At 29.6% G+C, this 21,529-nt stretch overlaps 1 long non-coding RNA gene and 2 pseudogenes across 1 annotated transcript; 1 reads left to right on the forward strand and 2 right to left on the reverse strand.

Moving 5' to 3' along the window:
* The first annotated feature begins 2,014 nt into the window (after window positions 1-2,014).
* LOC129309618 (uncharacterized) lies at window positions 2,015-6,489 on the forward strand. Its single transcript, XR_008592936.1, has 3 exons — window positions 2,015-2,273; window positions 4,171-4,489; window positions 4,868-6,489. It is a non-coding gene; the product is annotated as an uncharacterized LOC129309618 (long non-coding RNA).
* On the reverse strand, window positions 2,926-6,074 carry LOC129309611 (sorbitol dehydrogenase-like; annotated as a pseudogene).
* A 2,421-nt stretch (window positions 6,490-8,910) lies between the features above and the next one.
* LOC129293857 (protein HOTHEAD-like) lies at window positions 8,911-15,467 on the reverse strand (annotated as a pseudogene).
* Window positions 15,468-21,529: the final 6,062 nt, after the last annotated feature.

Genomic DNA, 21,529 nt, shown 5'->3' on the forward strand with positions numbered 1-21,529 from the left:
TGTCACACTTGCAAGGTGGCAACCTCCTATTGGTTTGTAGATAATTCCAATGTGTGTGTAATTTCTCATATGTCATCCACATCATTTAAGCTAATTTAATATCCCAAAAATAGCATAAATCACGTTCAAATGCTCAGCCATTGACCTCAAAGAGTGTTGACTTCAATTGCCCAAAAGATGCACAAGTCACATGCCACCTATGTCACATAAATCACATAATTCAATTAAATGGCATGTGATATAATAAAATCTAATTAATTTTGAGAACTAAATTCATAATTAGAAGAGAGAATTTATTAAACTAACTAAGTTTCAGGTTGCACAAAATTATATAAAAATTTTCACATAAAGGTGAACCGAAAACTAGGTCAAACTAAGATTTTAAGAAAGTGTTGACTTTTTATTTAATTACTTTCAAACTAAAATAAATTTTAAAAATATAATTTCATCATTTATCAACTGGACATAAAATTCACTTTGTTAGTTTTTCTTGTACATTTTCTCAAAAGTTTAATTTTTGGACCAAAATACCCCTAGTGCACTGAACCTAGAAACTTAGGCAAAATTCTAAATCTAATGCAATGTGTGCACTTGAAGGTAATAAATCATTAATAAAAGGGTCCTAATTGATAAATAAAAATAGGTAACAAATGTGTTCTATCAAACTCATACAGGGTTGGAAGGACTAAAGGTGTGTCTATTTTCTTGTATAGTTCGTTTCTCGCCTTTCAATAATATGCTTTTACTGTTTTATTGGTTCTATTAGTTCCTTCATTATCTCAACTGATATTAAGAAATTTATAACTCCTCTTAAATGATTAATAAATTGCCTAAAAATTTTACATCTTAATAAAGAAACAGTTTTGACATTACACCTCTTTTGCATGTACAAGGACTACATCCTTCATTGTATTTTAAACAATTGGAGACTCTAGGGTACGTACTTTTCTTTCTTACTCATGTTATTGCCTTCTTTAAATGGGATTTATGAGATGTTACCATTGCAATTATCAGATTGTTATGTTAGAGGTCTTTAATGTACTTTTTTCTAATATCTTTTATATCACCCACCTTCTCAACTTCATTTTTCCTTTTATTTTTGATTATTAACTTTTACATAAAATAAAAAACACATTATGATATTTTAAAGTCCCTAAATAATAGAGTTTTGTATTTTTTTTCAATTTTTCAAAGACAAAAGTGTGAAATTTTGATTATTTGAAAAATTAAATTTTGAAAAACTAAATTGATAATTGAGACAAGTTTAAAGGACTAAGGTTTGGTTTGAATACAAAAAGGTGGAAAGAAGATAGAGAGAAGAAAAAAAGAAAAAATTAATCTACAGGTCTTTTTAGTTTTGTTTAATTATGAATTAAACTCTTATAATTTGATTTATTATTGATGTTAACACGTGAAAGATAAAATTAATAATGAATTATTAAATTTTTAAAAAAAATATTATTAGAGTTTATAGAAAATTCAATTTAATACTTTTAGCCAAAATTGAAAAAAATTAATTTAATATACTGTTTAAATTTTTATTAATTTTTTAATGAAAATTTTATATGTATAAAAAATATTTAAAATACAGCATAATTAGATAATTTTTGAATTATAAAAGTTATGCAATTAATTCTAAAATTATATATTCCTTTAATAAAAACACAAAGTTCTTAATTTTTTTTAAAAGAAAAAAATTAAGATTTTAGTCTTCAAGGATTAAAAAATTTAATTGATTAAACAATAAGGACTCAATTTAAATAAAATAAAATATCAAAAATAAATAAAACTGTAAAGAATTGAAAATATATTTTTAAAAATAATTAGGAAATCTTTCCTAATTTTTGTTTAAATTTCATTATTTTTATGATTTTATTTTTTTTTTTAAATTTTCCTTCTTCCTGGTTTTTCTCCACGCGAAAGGAATTCCCTTTGATGTCTTAAACTTGTATTTTGTCGATGTCTAAGCAATGCATGATCCAGCTTTTTTTTTTTTTTTCTTCCTTCCTACCAGCGATAAAAGTTTCATAATCCCTGAAAAAGGCATATCTCGCTTCTCTCAGTCATGCTCAATGCTCATACAGATACGAAACCCACGCTCACCCACAGAGGCTCTACAGTTTGCAGTCTTGTCTCTCATCTCTTGAAATGATGAGCAAACAAAGTCATGAAAGTGCCTGAATAGGGAACAGAACAAAGAAAGCCTAGCAAGAATCGCAAATGTTCCCGGAGCAATATTCGCCAACAAAGTTTCATGGGTCAGCTGTGCAGGAGTGGGTTTGCGTTCTCACACTCGCTTTCTTTCCTGATAGATCATTAGACATGTCAAATGATTGATTCACGAATAGATTTTATATATATATATATATATATATTTTAATTTAGTTTTAGAAACCAAGCTCCCGTAATTTGTGATTTTGGTTAACCATGACACTTGTGTGTCTAGATTAGCACTTGCCAAACTGAATTTTCATAGATTACAGTTTGCAAAAAAACTCAGTAATAATGTAATTTATGTTTGTATATAAAATCTTCAAACCATGTTGGGTAAAAAAGCAAGCAAAAGTTGCTTTTCATTCTAACCTAGTTTAGGCCTCAAAGATAATCCAAACAAGAAAAAGTTATTGAAACCAACTTTTTGATCTTTTAACGGTGGACGCTGATCCAAACAAGCACAGCTAATGCGCAATATGTTTATAAAATCACTTGAATCGCATGTAATAGGAATTAGCTATGCATTTACTACCCATGTTTTATTTATTTAAATCATTGCCAGGCATATTCATAGCATAAAGCTGTGCATAGGTTGGCTCTGGTGGCATTATACATGTTCATGAACATGTATTTATTTTAAATACAGCATAATCAGGTGAATACCTTCTCCAGATTGAACATAAGCACATACACTATACATGTTACACACACCTACAGATTGAACATAACCTTTATAGCATTGCCACCACGAGCACTGGTTTCAAAGGCTTCTTCCACCTCCTTCTGAGAGAATCCAAACCTGTGAATTATGAGAGGTTTCACGTCTATCTTCCCACTCCTCCGAAACTCCAGGCACAGAGGCCATGTGTTGTTGTAACAGAAAATCCCAATCACATCAACTTCCTTGTATTTGGAATGAAACAATCAATCATTTAAACATTATGCATATGCAGAAAAGTTGACTCAAAGGCAAAGGACAATATTGTGTTTATGGATATCTATGTTTGCTGAAAATTAACAAAGATAGTTACATAATATTATTGATTTCAATTTATTTATGCCTATAAAATCTCTTTACTCTTCATCCTCACAGTTCTTTGTCCTCGTAACAATTGTCGAGAATCATTTGTCCTTGTGATCCTAAACTCATTAATAAAAAAAAGTTGGGAATCCCTATTGCTTTTTGGAGTATGGTATCTTGTTAATGAGTTTTCTTAAAGAATGCAACCTTGTTTTGTAATCATATGTTAAATTTTACTTCCAACATAACAAGCATTCAAGTCTCAGGGGAAATTTTTCATAAAGAAAAGTTGATCTCCAACTCATATATACTCGGACCAAGAAACATACCTTCTTGTAGTATCAGGCATGAGTGAAATAATGATTTCATTATGACCCATTCCCACTAGGCACACCTTGCCACCTGCATGAATGGCATTCAATGCAGTAGTCATTGCTTTGTTGAAACCTGCACAATCAAAGCTAACATCCACCCTAGCCCCCATAGCCTTATGTATCTGTGCAATTCTTCATTCACATCCTGCAAAATGGCATATTAAATGGGCTTCATCGGTGTTTAATGATATAGTATGACAAGTTGCTGTGTTGAACTCTGGAAAGGCAAAGTAAAATTAACTTCTCTGTTATTGTGAGAAGAAGAACAACTAGGGTTCCCTGAATATATAGGAAATGTCAAAAGGAATAGAAAACTTGTAAAAACAACACTACTTGCCCCACTGACGCAAAATTAGCAATTGTTCTTAGCATATATTTCTAGGAGCTAAACGCAAAAGATAAAGTGATTGAGTTCAAATGTTACATAGTCATCTTTCTTCAAACATATTCAAAATTTGTTTGACAATTAACACATTTTCAACCTCTAAATGTCTTGGAGATTAGTAACAACAGTTGTACCTCAATTTTTTGTTGAAACTTTAACAATCTCATCTGCCCCAGGTGTTTTTGCAACAGACAAACGATGGTCGTCCACATCCACAATGACAATCCTGGGTGCCCCAAAAGCACAAGCTAAAAGCATTGTGACAAGTCCAATGGGACCTGCTCCCATGATCAGCACATTTTTTTCTGGTCCAACACTAGCTTGGCGACAAGCATGAACAGCAACACTCAGGGGTTCACACATTGCCCCCTCCTCCATGCTCACATTGTCTGGCAGTTTAAAGCATAGGTCTGCAGGATACACTATCTACCAAAAGAAAAGTTCAGCTCAAACATTTTGAATTCTATCCTTCACCATATTATAGCTATTAAATTGGTAAGATGTGTTATTGTCAGCTCTATTTGGAATGGGGTTACCTTTTTATCCAATAAGCACCTACAAAGAACTTTTAAAATGACAAACTATTTCCTTTAATGGGAAAGTTGGACCAGAACATCATAGATTCATGGGTTCACCATCACATAAAATATGATCAAATAGATAACTGGACATATTGTACTCTGTGCTCTGTCTGCTAAGCATATGATCATCCAAATCTTTCTATCATCAGAAATGATGAGGCACATTAACATTATAGAAAGAGCTATATGTTGATAAGCTGTGAATTTTTTCAAACCTGGTTAGCAAGGGAACCGTGAACTGGTGGCAAAGAACTTCATATCAGGGCATAAATTATATCGACCTTGTTTGCAGGGGCCACAATGTGAGCAACTGATTCCAGGCTCAATTACCACACGGTCACCAGGTACGAGATTCTTAACCTCACTACCAACTTCCTCTATGATCCCTGCACATTCATGGCCAATCACCATTTGTTCTTTCACTATAAAATCTGCTATTCTCATTGTCTGCAAATGCATAGAATAGAAACTTGTTACTGGAAAGAATATAGATTAATGAGCGCAATAATTTATGACTCGAGCAACGATAATTATTGCTTATATACTTTTTGTTGTGACATGATTCTTATGCGGAAGAAAAATGTTTACCTTGAGGTAGTGAACATCACTGCCACAGATGCCAACAGCTTTCATTCGAATTTTGACATCATATGGACCTTCCAATAGGCAAAGAGAAGCAAGTCAATGAAATTGAGAAGGAATTCACTGATAAGTGAATATTAGTAACTTGGGAAAATTTCAGCGAGGGATCCTTGACAAAAGATAATGAAAAAGATGACCTCTGAATTTTTGAAATTTCACTGAAGGACCTATACAGAATTTTGTTTGAATTTGTGATAGAAATGACAAAATTATCCTCATTTAAATGAACAATATAAACGATTTGTTCGTTTCCATATTGTATGTTATTCATTTACTTACGGAATGTTGTTTGTTTTCTTACTTCACTTGTTTATAGCTTTAGCTTTACTTGATTTCATTCCAAGTGTTGGTTTTATGATAAAATCACTTATTTGTTCCCATACTGTATGTAATTTATTTACTTACGGAATGTTGTTCGTTTCCTTACTTTTCTTGTTTATGGTTCTGGAATGAAATCAAATGAAAGCAAGACCATAAACAAGCGAAATAGGAACATGAATAATATTCTATAAGTAAACGAATAACATATAGTATGGGAATGAATAAGTCATTTATGTTATTCATTTAAATAAAGGCAATTTTGTCATTTTCGTCACAAATTCAAATGAAAATCCGTACGAGTCCTTAAGTGAAATTTCAGAAATTCAAGGGTCCTCTTTTTCATTTTCTCTTATTAAGGGTCCCCCATTGAAATTTTTCCTAGTAATTTTAACCTTGGAAGAAAATAGAGTTACTCAAAGGGAGAATAATATATAGCCAGAGTAGGGAGCTTGAAAGGCTAAATCTTGAGGGTGTTTATGCCAACAAGCCATTGCCCATATTTTCTTCTTCCCCAGAGCTTCACCACCTTTACCCATTTGCTTTCTACAACTCTCTTCCCTGACTCGCCAAAATGAAAGACAGAGAAACAGTAGCGCCGGTGGGGCTTCTAGCTGATCACTACAGAACATGAATTTTATGATATTTATATGCAAGTCTCTTTCTATTTCAGTGCATATGAATCAGCCGCTCTCATCCATATGTATCTATCTGATGTGTTTCTTCATATTCATAAATTCATATACGAATCAGATTCAGATGCATCGCTGCGTGTGGCTCATCAGTCAAAAGGTGAGCTATTTCAAACCATATTAGACTCATTGCACAACTATGGATAGGTTAATTGTTGATGATGATGGAAATACTACTGATACGACCTTCATTGTGGTGGCTTAGGAAGTATTCGAACAATTTAATATGTGGTGCATCAATGATATCATTGCCTTTGTCTTAGATGCCTGATTATGAGCAAGTACTAACATAAAAAACACGGAAGATTAGAACAACTTATTTCAATGGTTATCTTTTGTTATCTATCAAAAGAAATGACAATTTTGACGTACCGTTTAATGTCTGGTCACTAGGCCAGAAATAAAAATATTAGACACTAAATAGTTGGTGGTTACAAAATAAATCATCAACTATTCTTTAACTATCTTAATTTATTTTAAGAAAATAAATAAAGTATATTTGTGATTATAATCATCAAGGAAGGTCCACTAGTGCTGGCGGTTTCTAACTGTCAGCAACTATGAGAAACAACCGACAACAAAATCTATATAGGGGATGATAGTCTCAAGTTTATTATTTATTAAAAATATCTTTTTTTTATTTATGATATTAGCATTGGCAAATATTTCTTATATTACATATATTTTTTAAAATGGTCTTGTTGAACATTTCTGTACAGCGAACAGGTTCAATGTATCATAATCAATAATAGTTGCACCAGAAGGTTTTGTGGATAAATTAGATTTTCTTATGCATTCGTACATTTGATATTTATCCTTGAGTTTATGACAGATTTAGTCTTTTATATTCCTTTCATGGATGGGGCTATTTCATATTATTAGATTCATCCTACCAATAGGAAAAGACGGATTGTTAATAAAGATGGAAATGCAACTGATGCCAAATCCAATATCCTGTAGAGTTTAGAGAAGTAGTCAACGATTTTTCATATTGGTAGTTTGGCTTTGTAGAAATTTTGCATTATTTTTTTTTAAATTGCCCGTAGGCATTTTCTTATTGAAAGAAATCATATTCAAAATATAGTTAAGTATCAAATGTGGGCATTTCTTCCAATAGGCAGTCGTGGAACCACATACAAGTGAAGGTGGGCACCTGCCTCCCCTAGGAAAAATTACATATATTGGGTATGAAATTTTAAATTTTGCACCCCATTCCCTTCATATTTTGCACCCCATTTTTTAAATATTTTGAATGTTAAATCCATTATGATTCTTTTTTTAAACTTGAGCCCAAATTTTTCAATTTTTTTAACTCAAAGTTCAGTAATATAATAAGTCTATATAATTGATTTTTCAATTATTAAATTATTTGTAAAATTATTAATTTTTTTTAGAAGAAAATCCCCCCTCTAACCTAGGGTTTTGGCTTTGTTTTTGTTAATGAAAATTTGAACCTTGATTCGTCATGTACTGAGAGATTAATCCTTTTCGTTAGACTTCGCTCATGTTGATAATGCTCTTATCATTATCATTTCATGTGTTGCATTATCAACAAGTCCAAAAGCAAAAAAAAAAAAAAAAATCATTTAGGGGATTTCACATTTAATGATCTTCTAGGAAGATTAACTATAATTAAGAATTTTGAAGTTTAGAAATTCTAAAAAAGGATCATAGTTCTTGATTGGAATTAAAGTTTTTTTTTTTAGTTGGTTTTTTGCGTACTCATCTTATTTGATTTTAGTATTCATCTAAATCTCACACTTTAATAAAGTAGAGTATTATCTTCAAACTAACATTAGCTTTTTATATTTACTTTTATTTAATAGAATATTTTACTTTAGAATATATGCAAAGTAATTTATTAATTAGAGGTATTTTTGTGAGAAAACAATGTTTACATCGTAAAACATTAAAAATTTATTATATATTTAAATATTTAACTCTTTTAAAAATATCTTATATTTTTTAATCAAGAGAGTACTATTTAAGATTTTGAAAAGAGATAAAAAAATCAAAGGATGGTGATTTTCTTTTAAAAGTTTAAAATTCAAGATCTTTATTTATAGTAAATATTTTTTAATGGTTCTTAAACTTCATTTTCCCAACCATTTTTAACGCACGTCCTCACCACATAATCGAATTTTTTATACATACATTCAATTAATAAAATTAAGTATTGTATAATTTTTGATAGAATAATTTTAATAATGTTGAAAATTAAACTAAAATATAAATTTTTAAAAATTTTGAGGGAATCCCTTTAATTTTTAAAAATTGAAAAAAGGTCTTTGTATTTTACTCTTTTTTGTGTTATTATTTTTTTTTTCATTGCTCATAGATATCATTTCATTGGAGGTAATTTTGTTCAAGATAGTGTCAGGCATTGAATGGGACACTTCTCCCAGCAAGACTCAAACCTTGGATTAAAATTAACCAATGTCAAATTGAATAACAAATTAAAATCAATATTATTTATATTGAGTAAAATTTCATATTATGTTAGGAATTGAAAGACTATAATAAGTTGAAATATTTAATTTTGGTATTTTGAAAGAGACACTAACTCATCCAAAACCTATAGAATCAATAATCTTATGTAGATTTGACCAGGGCAACTTTATTATCAAAATATTTTATAGACTACAAGTACTACAAACTTTTGCCCTTGCAAGGGTCAATTTTATTATAATATTGTTGCAACCCACACAGTAAACATACTGCAAAAGACTCGAGTAATCACTTCACTATTGTCTCTCTCTTAAAATCTTCTGCCCCATGTGCCTGCACCAAAGTAATAATAAAACAAATTTATTTATTAATCAACCCCAATCGCCAGCATTCTCAAATGAACAAAGTTTAGATTAATCCTGGAAAAGAAAGAAAGAAAATCAGCCTATGATGTTTCTATTGAATAGTAAACACAAAAGATTAAATGGACTTTCTCCCAAATTTATAAGTCAATGTACTTATTAGGGAAAATAGTAATAAAAAATTGCTTATTGTCAAAACTCGAATGGAAAACAAGCTTAAATAAACTGTTGTTAATTTAAAATAAATTAGTTGTTAAGATTTAAATGGATATTTATTGATAAAAAACTAACCAGTATCAACAATTATCCATTTAAGTTTTGACAACAAATTATCCTTGATTGATATAAATTTCCTTCAGCAATTTTTGATTGATACTTTCCCTACTTATTATTACCTTCCAAGCATCATGAGGGTGGCTTGAGGATTGGTCCCAGGTGTACTAAAAAAAGTTGAACCATCAATAACTCTGAAAGAATCCACACTCATGACCTTATAATCATGATCTACAACCTTATCAACCTTGCAACCTCCATGGTAATGCCATATTGTGAGGACAGTGTCTATACAATATTGTTCCAAAGAGAATGCAGCACTTGGATGTCTTGGCCTTAAGTTAAATGGTAAGATCAAGAAAAGGTCAATTAAGGCTTGGACTGGCTTGTTCTTATATCGGAACTTTGAGAAAGCTTTGGAGTTTATCACATCTATAATGGTTTTCATGCCTTCAACACAGATCTTAAGGTCTTCTAGTTCCTTGAAGTAGTTGAATGTGACTAGTGGATTCTCATTTGGATTAGTGGTATGGGGCTCAAGATGGCCTTTTGAGAGTGGTCCTGTGACTTTCTCAACGATCATTCCTCCTTTAAAATTTAAATTGGAAAGAGATTCAAAGGTTTTCGTCCACATACTCGCATTTGGTTGAGGGAAATACATGAAGGGTTGGCCCGTCTTCAAATAATAAAAGCCAAGTTAGCTTACTTTATCAAAACAATCAAACTTTTATAAAAGAGGATATATGGAATAAGAATAAGGTAAAATTACAATAAAGTCTCAGATAAGAAAATTAATTACTGCAATATTTATAAACAATTGAAGTAAGGTCATTGTGTTGTAAATGGCTGTAATTGTTAATGGATTTTACAGTAGTTAATTTCTTTATGTGTGACTTGTATGTAACTCTCCTTAAGAATAATAAGTGATAAATTTATTCATGGGCCAGAGAAATTTTTAGATAGATTAGGTGCGCCATGCCATTTATAGTTTATTTAATTAAAATACTCCAAATAATTTAAATAAAATCGTGTGTGACATTTTTTTAATTGATTTTATTCTTATAATAAAATACATATTTGATTTATTGCTTTTTATCTCTTTACTATTATTAATATTTAAAACAATTTATATTTAATAATATTTAAATGTCATGTTTTTATTGGACAAATTATCAATGAGGTGATATACTCAATCTATTTAATTTCTCTCATGGATCATGTTTAAACTAATTCAGTTTACATTTAGAGGCACAAAGTTTGGCATAGCCTTAGTAAATAAATTAGGCCCATTAATCAAGGTTTGAACTTGGTTTATGGATGAGGACCAAGCATGCCATTGGTCCATGTAAGTCTAGTCTCAGGAAGTGCCCAACCTTAAACATATGGCTAAAAAATCAACATATTCAAGTACGGACCTATATTTAGACCCCACCCTCCCTGAACAAAATTATTGTGTTAATTTTCATATAAACTTGCACTCAGGCTTATCTATATCAGCAAAATAATTTAAGCTTGCTGGTATTGTCGATGTGTCCGTGCTATGAGAGTCAAAATTTAGGTACATGAAACCGACATTACAAAATTGAAGTGAGATTAATAAAAACTTTATGCATAGGATACAAAACAGATTGTTGAAAATTGAAATTGGGAAATGCATTCAGGGTTAATTCTGATCGCAAAATGTGTACTTATTAAATTGGAAAGAAACTTTTATTAAGTTATTATAACACTAACAAAGTTATATAATAATGAATATTGGGTGTTGGAGGGACAACAACAGAAAAAAATTTGAATAATAAAAATGAAATTATTAAAATAGATATGCAGTATGTCATACAAAACAATTAAAAAAAAATGATTTGTTGGCTAACCTGGTTAGTTCGAGTCTCTAAAATGCTTTGAGTAGCTTGAGCCAAAGAAGCTCCCAAGTCCAATCCATTGCTAGCTTCAATATAGCTGCCAAACTTAGTGATGCCTACAATTTCGACAAGAGAGAGTTCAACAGGTAGAGGAAATGGTACTAGCAAAGCATTCATGGGGTTATCAGCCATGTCTTTGCCCACCATGGGCTGATCCAACACCACTTTGATCCCATGGGCCTGAGGTGTTGGGCCAGGCCAATACCACTCAACATCAATATTTGTGGGCTTCCAATTGCACCTGCAGATAGTATTATCTCACCCTTCCGTTTTACGTATGCTTGATGTGGGACCCCATCCTTGTCTTTGAATGTTACTCCATAGGCTTGTGGTCTCTTACTTTCTTTACCTAAAACAATTCTCTAGTGGTCATTTCAAGAATAAATTTTCCTTCAACTTACCTTTCTGTGATCATTTCCTTGAAAACTCTTTCATCATGAAGTTAGATGATATTCACATCAAGCAATCATTTATTTTTGCAATTAAAATTGTTTTGATTCAAGCATCAAGCGTGTCATGTAAGAACAAAGAACTAACTTGAGCAAAGATCATGATTATCTGAACCATCTTGAAACAAAATCCTTTGCACAGTAGTATGAATGTAAACTAAAATAGAGTCAAGATCAGCATATGTTAACAAATCAGCAAAAATGTGCCTATTTCCCTTGTCATCAAAAATAGTGCCTCCAACTTTAGTCCCAACCAAATGATCAAAACTAAAACCATCATAAGGAAATACTCCCACTTCCTTTAGTCCATCTCTCACTGCTGACTGCCATTGCCTCACATTCGATTGAAACACCACCTTTTTCTCCACCCACTCATATGACTCATTCACTACTCTCTCGTCCCAGCCCGCTTCCCTCACAAACGTGGGCTCAGCTCGCGAGTAAAACCCAGCATTTATTACTGAACCCCCGCCAAGGGCCTAGGCTCGAGCATTGAGGACTCCATCAATAGATATGAATTGTTGGGTGAAGGAAGATGGGGTGATGTCAGTGAGGGAATTAAGGAAGTTGTTGAGGTTAATTTTGTCAGGTTGGGTGTAAGGTGAGCCTCCTCGTTCAAGGACTAGGACATTGGCTCCTTGTGAGAGTGTTGCTGCTAAGGGACACCCACATGTTCCTCCTCCTATTACTATATAGTCATATTTTGATATTGCTAGTGCAAATTTTGCTTCTTTGATGAACATGAAATTTGGACCTGCATATATTGCATGGAATGGAGATTGTAGAAATGAATTAATTGTACAAAATGTAATAATATACTACAAAGGATAATTTAGGAATTTTTACATGAATAGTGAGGTTAGCTTCACTCATCTCCTTGAAATCTTTTTACTTTGTGGAGGGGGGGGGGGAGGGGCTGTAAGGGAGGAATAATTTCCTTCCTTTAGCACCATTCCCTTCTTTTTAAAATCTCTCCAACCAAATATATAATAATTAATGGATGAAATTAGATACATTGATGCATCAATAAAAATTGTTTGACCGGTGAGTTAGATCTTGGTTGAAGTCCCACGTGCATTATGAATCAGCCTTGTCAAGGATTCCATGAAATCAACAAATTTTCTTTGGTAGGAAAAAAAAAATCTAGATGAGTTGGATCCTAAAAGCTTGCTAAGATCAAGACATACTTTTAAGCTCAAAAAGCACTCACAAAGGTACTTATAGATCGACTTTGTAGATTATGAATTAAATTCTTACCAATTGAGTCAACCTTTATTGATGGAATCAACAAATTTAAAACAAGCTATATATATACACAAAAATGATTAGAGTCGGGAATAAGAGTCAAGTTTAATGAGCTATCAATTTAAACTCACTTTTATAAGGATTCAAGCTAAAAAAAATACATTTTTTTAAAGAAACTAAGCTTTGATGATTAGATCTAATAAGCTCTAGAAAAAGTGGTTCAAGTTGCTTGTTTAAGCCTTTTTATTTCACCCTTAAAAGATAAAATATCTTTAAATTTTAAATTAAATTTAAACTTTAGAATATATGTTTATACTTTAAAATTAAAATTTTTATTATTTATTTTTAAATTTAAAAATTATAATTTTTATTTTTAAAAATAGAAAATATTATAATTGAAAATTTTAATTTTTAAAATTTCAAAAAATAGTAATAAAAAAACTGGCTTACAGTCTTGACTCCTAGAAAGGCTGAGGCTTGAGCAGTCGAGCCATTTTTTATATTTAGTGTGCTTCCCAATACTTCAATGCGCTATCAGGCTGCTCAAGTGCAACGCAGTGCCTTCCTGTTCTTATCACGGACAGATTACATTGTAGAAATATTTTTTAATCTTTAATAAATAATATATTATGAAATATTAATTATATTTATTAATATTATTTTTATTTAAATTTATAATTATAAAAGAGAGGGTAATGTAAATTTTGAAAATTTTTATTCATCAAAAAATAAAATTGAAAACTTATTCTATTTTTAATTTTTATTTTTAAAATAAAAAATATATAAAAATTATAAATTTTTTAATAAATATACTTATCAATCTGATAGTTCATATTTAATATGGATGGTTCAAATTTAATATTAAAAATTTTTAATAAGTTTATTGCTATGTTTAAAATATATCTTCACTATCCAAAAAATATATAAAAAGTTAATTTAAATTTTTAATATTAAAGTTGGATTAGTCATATTAAATTTAAACTGTCCAATTGATAAATATATTTAGTAAAAAAATTTTATAATCTATATATATATATATATATTTATTTATTTATTTATTTATTTATTTTAAAAAAAAATTAAAAGTATTAAACTTCTTGGTTGCCACGCTTTCACCAACCCCCTCGAGGATCTTGTTTCCCTCATTTTAAATGACCAATCGGGGCTGCCAACCCATACATTTTATGCTGTCAAATTCTCTCTAATATAGGTGTGTAGTCTTGTTAGCCCCGCCTTTTCCAAGCTATTCGGACTCATTAAGCCAAGTTTTAGGTTGGGCACTCTCGCCCATCCCGAACCAATACATATGCCATTTTTTAATTTTTAAAAATTTTATTTTGAAAATTATTTATTTTACAGTATTATTTTTTGTTAAAAACTTACCATGTACTATATTATTTTTATGATATTTTTGGACATTATATTTCCTATTTTTATAATTTTGTAATCTCTTTTACAATTCAAAATTTGTTTTTAACGTAAAAATAATTTATATTTGTTGTCATATATAATTTTAAAAATAATTAATTTTGATTTTAATATTAGTTGTATAAAGAATATATGTTGAATGATAATAATTATACTTTTTTTAAAGATAAATTTTTATATATTCTTTTCAAAAAGTATTTTAAAAATTCTTTTTTTCAGGGACTTGGACCAAACCTAGCCTCGAACACTTGAGCGTTGCGTTGATGCGAACTACACACCAAGCTGAGCATCATAGGAAGGGGTGATACTTGGCCTAACCCTATTCACGTGCAACACTACTCCTTCCAACACATAAATGACAGTTTTTGCACATAAAATATACTAATTATCAACTAGCAAAATTGTCAAAAGTTATGTATGTAATCTATATATATATATATATATATGTTTGTACGTTCGTACTTTCAGGTTTTATGGATATTTGTTAATTAAAAAAGTTTGCTAGTCACATAGCAAGTCAATATAGACAAATATAATAGCAACACGGTTAGTTAATAGTGTATGCTGACAAATTCTTTTTCATTTTAACCCACGAATCCTTAATGTTTTAGGGAAATTAGGACACAATTTTTACAGTTAACTGATTAAATTATTTAATTATTTAACTAACTTTTACCTAATATTTTTTAATCTTTATAAATTATTTAACTAGCTTCTATCTTTAGAACCTGCTGAAGGTACAAAGTTATTTCAAACTCATATATATTAAATTTAGGCGAGTTTTCAAGATTAAATAATCAGTTTCCGGGGAGATGACAATAGTTTAGAGAATGATCAGTATATAAATAAGAGATTCAATACACAAAAAAAGGAAGAAATTTAATAAAACAAACGAGCAGGATTCAGTTGCTGAAAATATAGACTTACCATTTTCGGGATAAGGAAAGAAGCCATTAATGAACCAGAAGCTTCCAAAAAGAAATAGCCAGATTAGTTGCAGCAACCTCCAAACCATCTTAATTATGAGGTTTGTGCTTTTATGATATATCGAAGTAGCCCTCGAATCGATCAGGCCCTTCTGTTCATTCAGAATCAGCACTTAGGCACAAGGACGCAGAAGCAGATAATGTATACATACACATACACATACACAAACACAAACACTCATATATATAGCCAGCGGTTTCAGAGAATTGATATTTTAATTGAATTGTCATAATTTCAATTGCTTCTAGTAGACGGTCTTCATCTTATCTTCCAGCTGTCCAAACTCCAAAGTAAGGGCTCATATTTAATTTGAAATTAAATACTACTTAGGGAATTAAGAATAAAAATTAAGAGACGTTTGGTTTTTGTTCTATTTTTTTTAAAAAAACTATTTTGTACTATAATTTTGAAATTGTTTTTAAAAAAAATGAAATAAAAATTTATTTAGTTATATCAATTAAAAATATTTAGATCTAAAAAATAGATTGATTGTAACGATTATAAGCAATTAATCGTGGTAATTAATGATAAAAATTAGTTGAGATAATTATAATTTTTAATAATCAAATGTAGCGTATTTTAAAATAAGAAAAATAAAACAAAAATAACTTAAATTATTTATTTTAAAAAAAACAAAAATTGAAAACAGTTTTGAAAACAAATAAATGAAAACACTTATTCAAATAAATTTTTATTTTTTTTAAAAAAAATAGTTTTTAAAAACAAAAAACAAACAGACCCTTAATATTATCATTAAGAACCTAGAGTTATATATTAGCATTTAAGGATTAAAACATTTTTAAAATTACTCAACATAAAACCTAAAAACTAGAGGTATTTACGGGATGAGATGAGAACAACCTTATCCTATGTCCCATCCCCCAAAAAAAAATGTAAAAGAATTTTCATCTTGTGTCTTGTTCTATTCAAGATCAGGGTAGGCAGGACAATACTAGAAAATCTAGTAACCAAAGACAAAAAAAGGGGAGGAGAGAGTTGGAATTTGAAGTTGCCAAGAGCATGGATTGGAGGCAACCAGATGTTGTCATGAAAGGAAAGATATATATATTTGCCTGTAAGTTTTGGCAGCTAGCTCCGATGGCTGTGAACTCAATAGAGACTCGGGCATGATGCAAATAGAGGCTGTTGAGATTATTACAAGAGGACTTTGAGACTTGACTGTTCTCGAAGGATCGAACGTGAGAGAACAACCTGACTCTAATAGCATGAAACAATTGATGGTATTCGAGGAAGAAGAAAAAATATAGAAAGACACGAACAAAAAATGTTTAGAGACATGAAAAATAACCCATCATCATAAATATACAATGTATTCTATCATAATTACAATAAATAAATTCATCAAGAGCTAAATAGTATGAAATCAAATTCCAGATTATAAAGCTTAATTACAAGTTATAATTAACAAATAGATTGAGGCTTGGGGAAAAAGGATGAGCATTGAGACTAATGTTCCGTAATTGGTTGGATTTATGCAAGGGGATTATATTATATGTAATCCTCATGAAATTTCCATCTACAAAACATTTGGGTTCCATTTTAAATGGAAAGGACATTACGTAATGTATTCTGAATTATGTCATATGTAGTAATGGGGATTACATTAAAAAAAAAAACCTATCTATAAATTGTAAATTGTTTCTAAGTGAATCCCATATTTCAATAAAAATTTCTTATATTTAATTGAAATCACATCAAATCACAACAATTATTATGATTTTAATTAAATAACAAACTTTTATTATTATCCTTTTGATGTGATTTCAACTATAACAAGCCATGAAACTGTGGGTAGGATTAGAGTGTGCTTAATTGGTACTAAAAAAAAAGGAAAAATGCTTAGGCAGATTGAGTATATCATATCATTTATAGTTTGTCTAATAAAAATTTGAGATGGTATTAAACATGTGTTAATTTTGATATTAATGATAGTAGAAAGAGAAAATGCAAGAAATTAAATGTGTATTTTGTTATAAAAATAAAATCAATTAAAAAATATTATATAAATTATTTAAAATATTTTAATTGGATATATTATAAATGATGTGGTGTATCCAATATACTTAAGTATTTCTCCTAAAAAAGCAAATTGATAGTGGTAAATATCATAGTATCAGAGGATGACAAATTTGTGAAATAACGTAGAATGAAGGTACAATGTTAAAAATAAAAAGCAAATTGATAATAATGCCTTTGGGAAGTTGGCAATATTTTTAATTAAATATAAAAGTTCAATCATAAACTTTAGAAGCTCAATTATAAATTTAAAAAATTAGTTACAAATAGGTTATACTTCAACTACATATAAGCTTTATAAATATCAAAAGATCAATTGTAAATTTTGGAAAATTATTTTTGAACATAACAAATTAATTGTAAATAAATTGCAAATTGTGAGAAGTTTTCCTACAAATTTAATTATAAAATTATAAATGGTTAATAAGCCTTTAAATTATTGTGGGAATAGTATTATGGATCCTAAGCTCATGAAATGTGTAAAAGCTTTTTCCAACTTTTAAATTTCTAGCACATAAAATCTTGCCATTAAATAGTAGAAAATGACTGTTACTCTTCAGGTTGTGAGGTCCACTTACATGTTAATATGGCACTCATTCCTTCTCACTATTGCTAAGGTGTGAGTGGGCCCCACAATCTAAAAAGTAATAGCTGTTTTCTATTACTTAATGGAGGGATTGAAATTTAAAAGTTAAAAAAAGTTTTTACATATTTCATTATCGTTTGGGATGCTATTTGTGTAATATTTTAGAAAGTATATTGCTCATTAACCCAATTATAAATGGGGGAACTATAATGGTAATAAACTTTGGAAACTTTATTGAAATGGCTAATGGCCTAATTCATGTACTTGACAAGTTCATCAATTGATTTTCTTGGTTTTTGTAATTATTCAACTACTAATATTTACAATTAAATTTTTATGATTAAAAAAAATTCTACAATTTTTATGTGAGGTGCTTCTCCGTCATTCTCCTACATTAATATTGTTTGTGATCACAAATATTCTCTTACAATTATATAATTTTTAATCTTTATCCTACTAAGTGAGGTCCATTATATAGATTGCATGATGCCATTGTATTCTATCATCAACTAAGCTTTTAAAAATATTGTTAATTAGGAGGTTTCATTCAAAAAACTTCCATAAGTATTTTCTTTAGTTTTCCTCTATCCCTCTTTAAAGAACTCAAGAATATCCATTTTAATTTCTCTACTGATACCTCCCACAACTTCGCTATATATATTTAAACCATTTCAAATGATTTTATACCAATTTTTTCCTCAATAATTGCCACACCTACTTTTTCTTGTACATAATCATTTTGGATTTTATCCTTTTGTGCATGCTCACACATTTATCTTAATATTTTCATCTATGCTACTCCAACTTTATATTACTACTGTTCTTTTAAAGTCCAACATTTACTATCATATAACATAACTGGTTATATAATAGTTTGATAAAACTTCTTTTTAAGTTTACTAGGTATCTTTCAATTACAAATAACTCCTTTAACATTTTTTGAATTAAACCACCTTACTTGTATCCTATATGTAACATCTCCATCAATTTTTTTATCATGTTGAATAATAGATCCCAAGTATCTAAATTTTTCCACTTGCAATATAATTTGATCTTGAAAGCTCACTTCCAAAATACTATTGATGGGCCTCTTATCAAAATTGTAACGCAAATATTCCATCGTACTCCTACTCAACCAGAAACCCTTTAGCTATAAGGTCCTCCTCCATAACTCAAGTTTGTAATTAATTTTTCTCTTATTTCCACAATAAGAACTATATCATCCATAAAAAGCATGCATTTGGAGATTTCTTCTTGAATGTACTCATTCAAAACATCTAGAACCATGTTAAACATATACGGACTCAAAAATGGTCTCTATGTAGTCCAATCCTTATAGGAAAGTCCTTTCTTTCACCATCACACATTCTTATATTGGTTGTTTTCCCTTCATACAGATATCTTGTATAATTCTAATATACGAACCCCAAACTTCTTTCTTTTTTAAAGATTTTCAAAGTACTTCTTTGATACATGGTCATAAGCATTTTTCAAATAAATGAAAATCATGTATAAATCTTTACCTTTACTTTGATATTTTTCCATTAACCCCTTAGTAAATAAATCGCTTTTGTAATTTCCCTACTCAGTATAAAGCCATATTGATTATCAAAAATATTATTCTTTAATTTCAACTTATAAGCTATAATCACTCTTTCCTACAATTTCATTGTATGAATTGTAAGCTTAATTCCTTTGTAGTTTGCACAATTATGAATATCTCTGTTATTTTTACAAATAGGAACTAAGGTGCTTCTCCCGCATTCTTTAGGCATTTTCTTGAACTGTGAGATATCTTGTTAAATAACTTCATTAGTCACAGCATCCTCTCTTCACCTCTATATTTTTACACTTTAATAAGGATACAATCAGGTTTATTATTGAGTTATTAAGTCCTCCAAGTTACTAAATGAGTCCCTTTATCATTGAAAAGTTTTTAAAAGTAGGCCTCCTATCTGTCTTTAATATCATCATCTACAATAAAAAAATCTTCCATTTTTATCCTTTATGTACTTTACCTGTTTCAAATCTCTTGATTTTTCTCCTACTCTTTGCAATCTTATAAATTTTTCATTCTCCATCCTTTGTCCCAAGACCTCTTCAAATACTTTAGAACAAGCTTCACTCATAGCTTTCTTAGTTTTCTTTTTTGCCATGCAATACCTTTCCTAATTTTCAATATTATTGTATAAATGAATGACTTTAAAACATTTCTTCTTATTTTTGACTTTTTCATGTACATTCTCATTCCATGCCACCAAGACTCTTTATCTTTTTGAACCAAAACCTTTTGATTCTCCCAAATTTTTTTTGCCAACCTTCTTTACTTCTTAGTCAAATTCTCTCATAAGATACTAGTACTTCCTTGACACCCCCAAATTCCTTTAACCAAAAGATTCTACTTAACAATTTATCGCTTTTCACCTTTTAACTGCTACTACATAATCCTCAAGCTGACTACTTGTTGTCGGTTTTGATTTTTATGCTTAATACACATATCAAGAACAAAGATTTATGTTGTTGTTATAACGCCAAGAATCACCTTACAATTGTTAGGATCATGAATAATATATGAAACAGAATATTACACACACACACACTCTATTTTATCTTAATTATTGGGCAAAATTAACTAATTTTGTAGTTTTAATGCAATGGTAGTTGACATACCAAACTTATAGAAAAATATGTCACTTTTTAATGTTACCTTTCATTGAAATTAATGACCATAATAAAGTTTTGTACAAAATTAAAAGCTTGCCAACAATTTGTTATAATTAAAGAGGGATAGGGTTGGAAAAAAGTTTAACTGCCACATCTTTATCATATATTTATTTATAATCAAATAGGATTTTGAAAATTTTCCTTATAATTAGGATCGGATGGAGTATATATACAAGTTTTGGTGTAGCACCCAATGGTGATATCACTTTTTCAAATTTAATAATAATAATAATAATAATAATATATAATAATAATAATTTTAAACTCATCAAATATCTAGTTTTTATTTTATATTCAAAATTTAGAAAACTAAGGAAAATACAATAAATAAGCATAGTTTCTATATTTGGTTGAAGGAAAGGGAAGGGGAGGGGAGGGGAGGGGAGGGGAGGGAGAGGGAGGAATCCCTCCTAATCTCTCTAATTTATAGGGGAGGATTCATGATCTCAAACATTTCTAAATCTATAGTTAAGAGGCTAATTTGTTATTTTACCCTCTAATTTAATATAAAAGTTCAATTGTGAACTTTAGAAGCTCAAGTATAAAATTTAAATCTCATAAGATCACTTGTAAATTTTGAAAAATTAATTTTGAACAAAACAAATTAAGTAGATAAATTGTAAATTGTGAGAAGGTCGTAAATCTTAAAAATTTGATCAAGAAATAGGGAACTAACTACAATGATAAATTATGCAAACCCTACTGAAATGACTAAGGATGACCTAATTTATAGTAACACTTGAAAGTTCATCAATTGATTTTCTTGATTTTATAATTATTCAGTTTCTAATATTTGCCATTAAAATTTTAATATTTAAAAGAAAAAACCATTTGTTGGTACTTA

Source organism: Prosopis cineraria, unplaced genomic scaffold, assembly GCF_029017545.1.
Source record: "Prosopis cineraria cultivar Desert tree isolate PC_DT_omini unplaced genomic scaffold, ASM2901754v1 PC1, whole genome shotgun sequence".
Taxonomy (NCBI): domain Eukaryota; kingdom Viridiplantae; phylum Streptophyta; class Magnoliopsida; order Fabales; family Fabaceae; genus Prosopis; species Prosopis cineraria.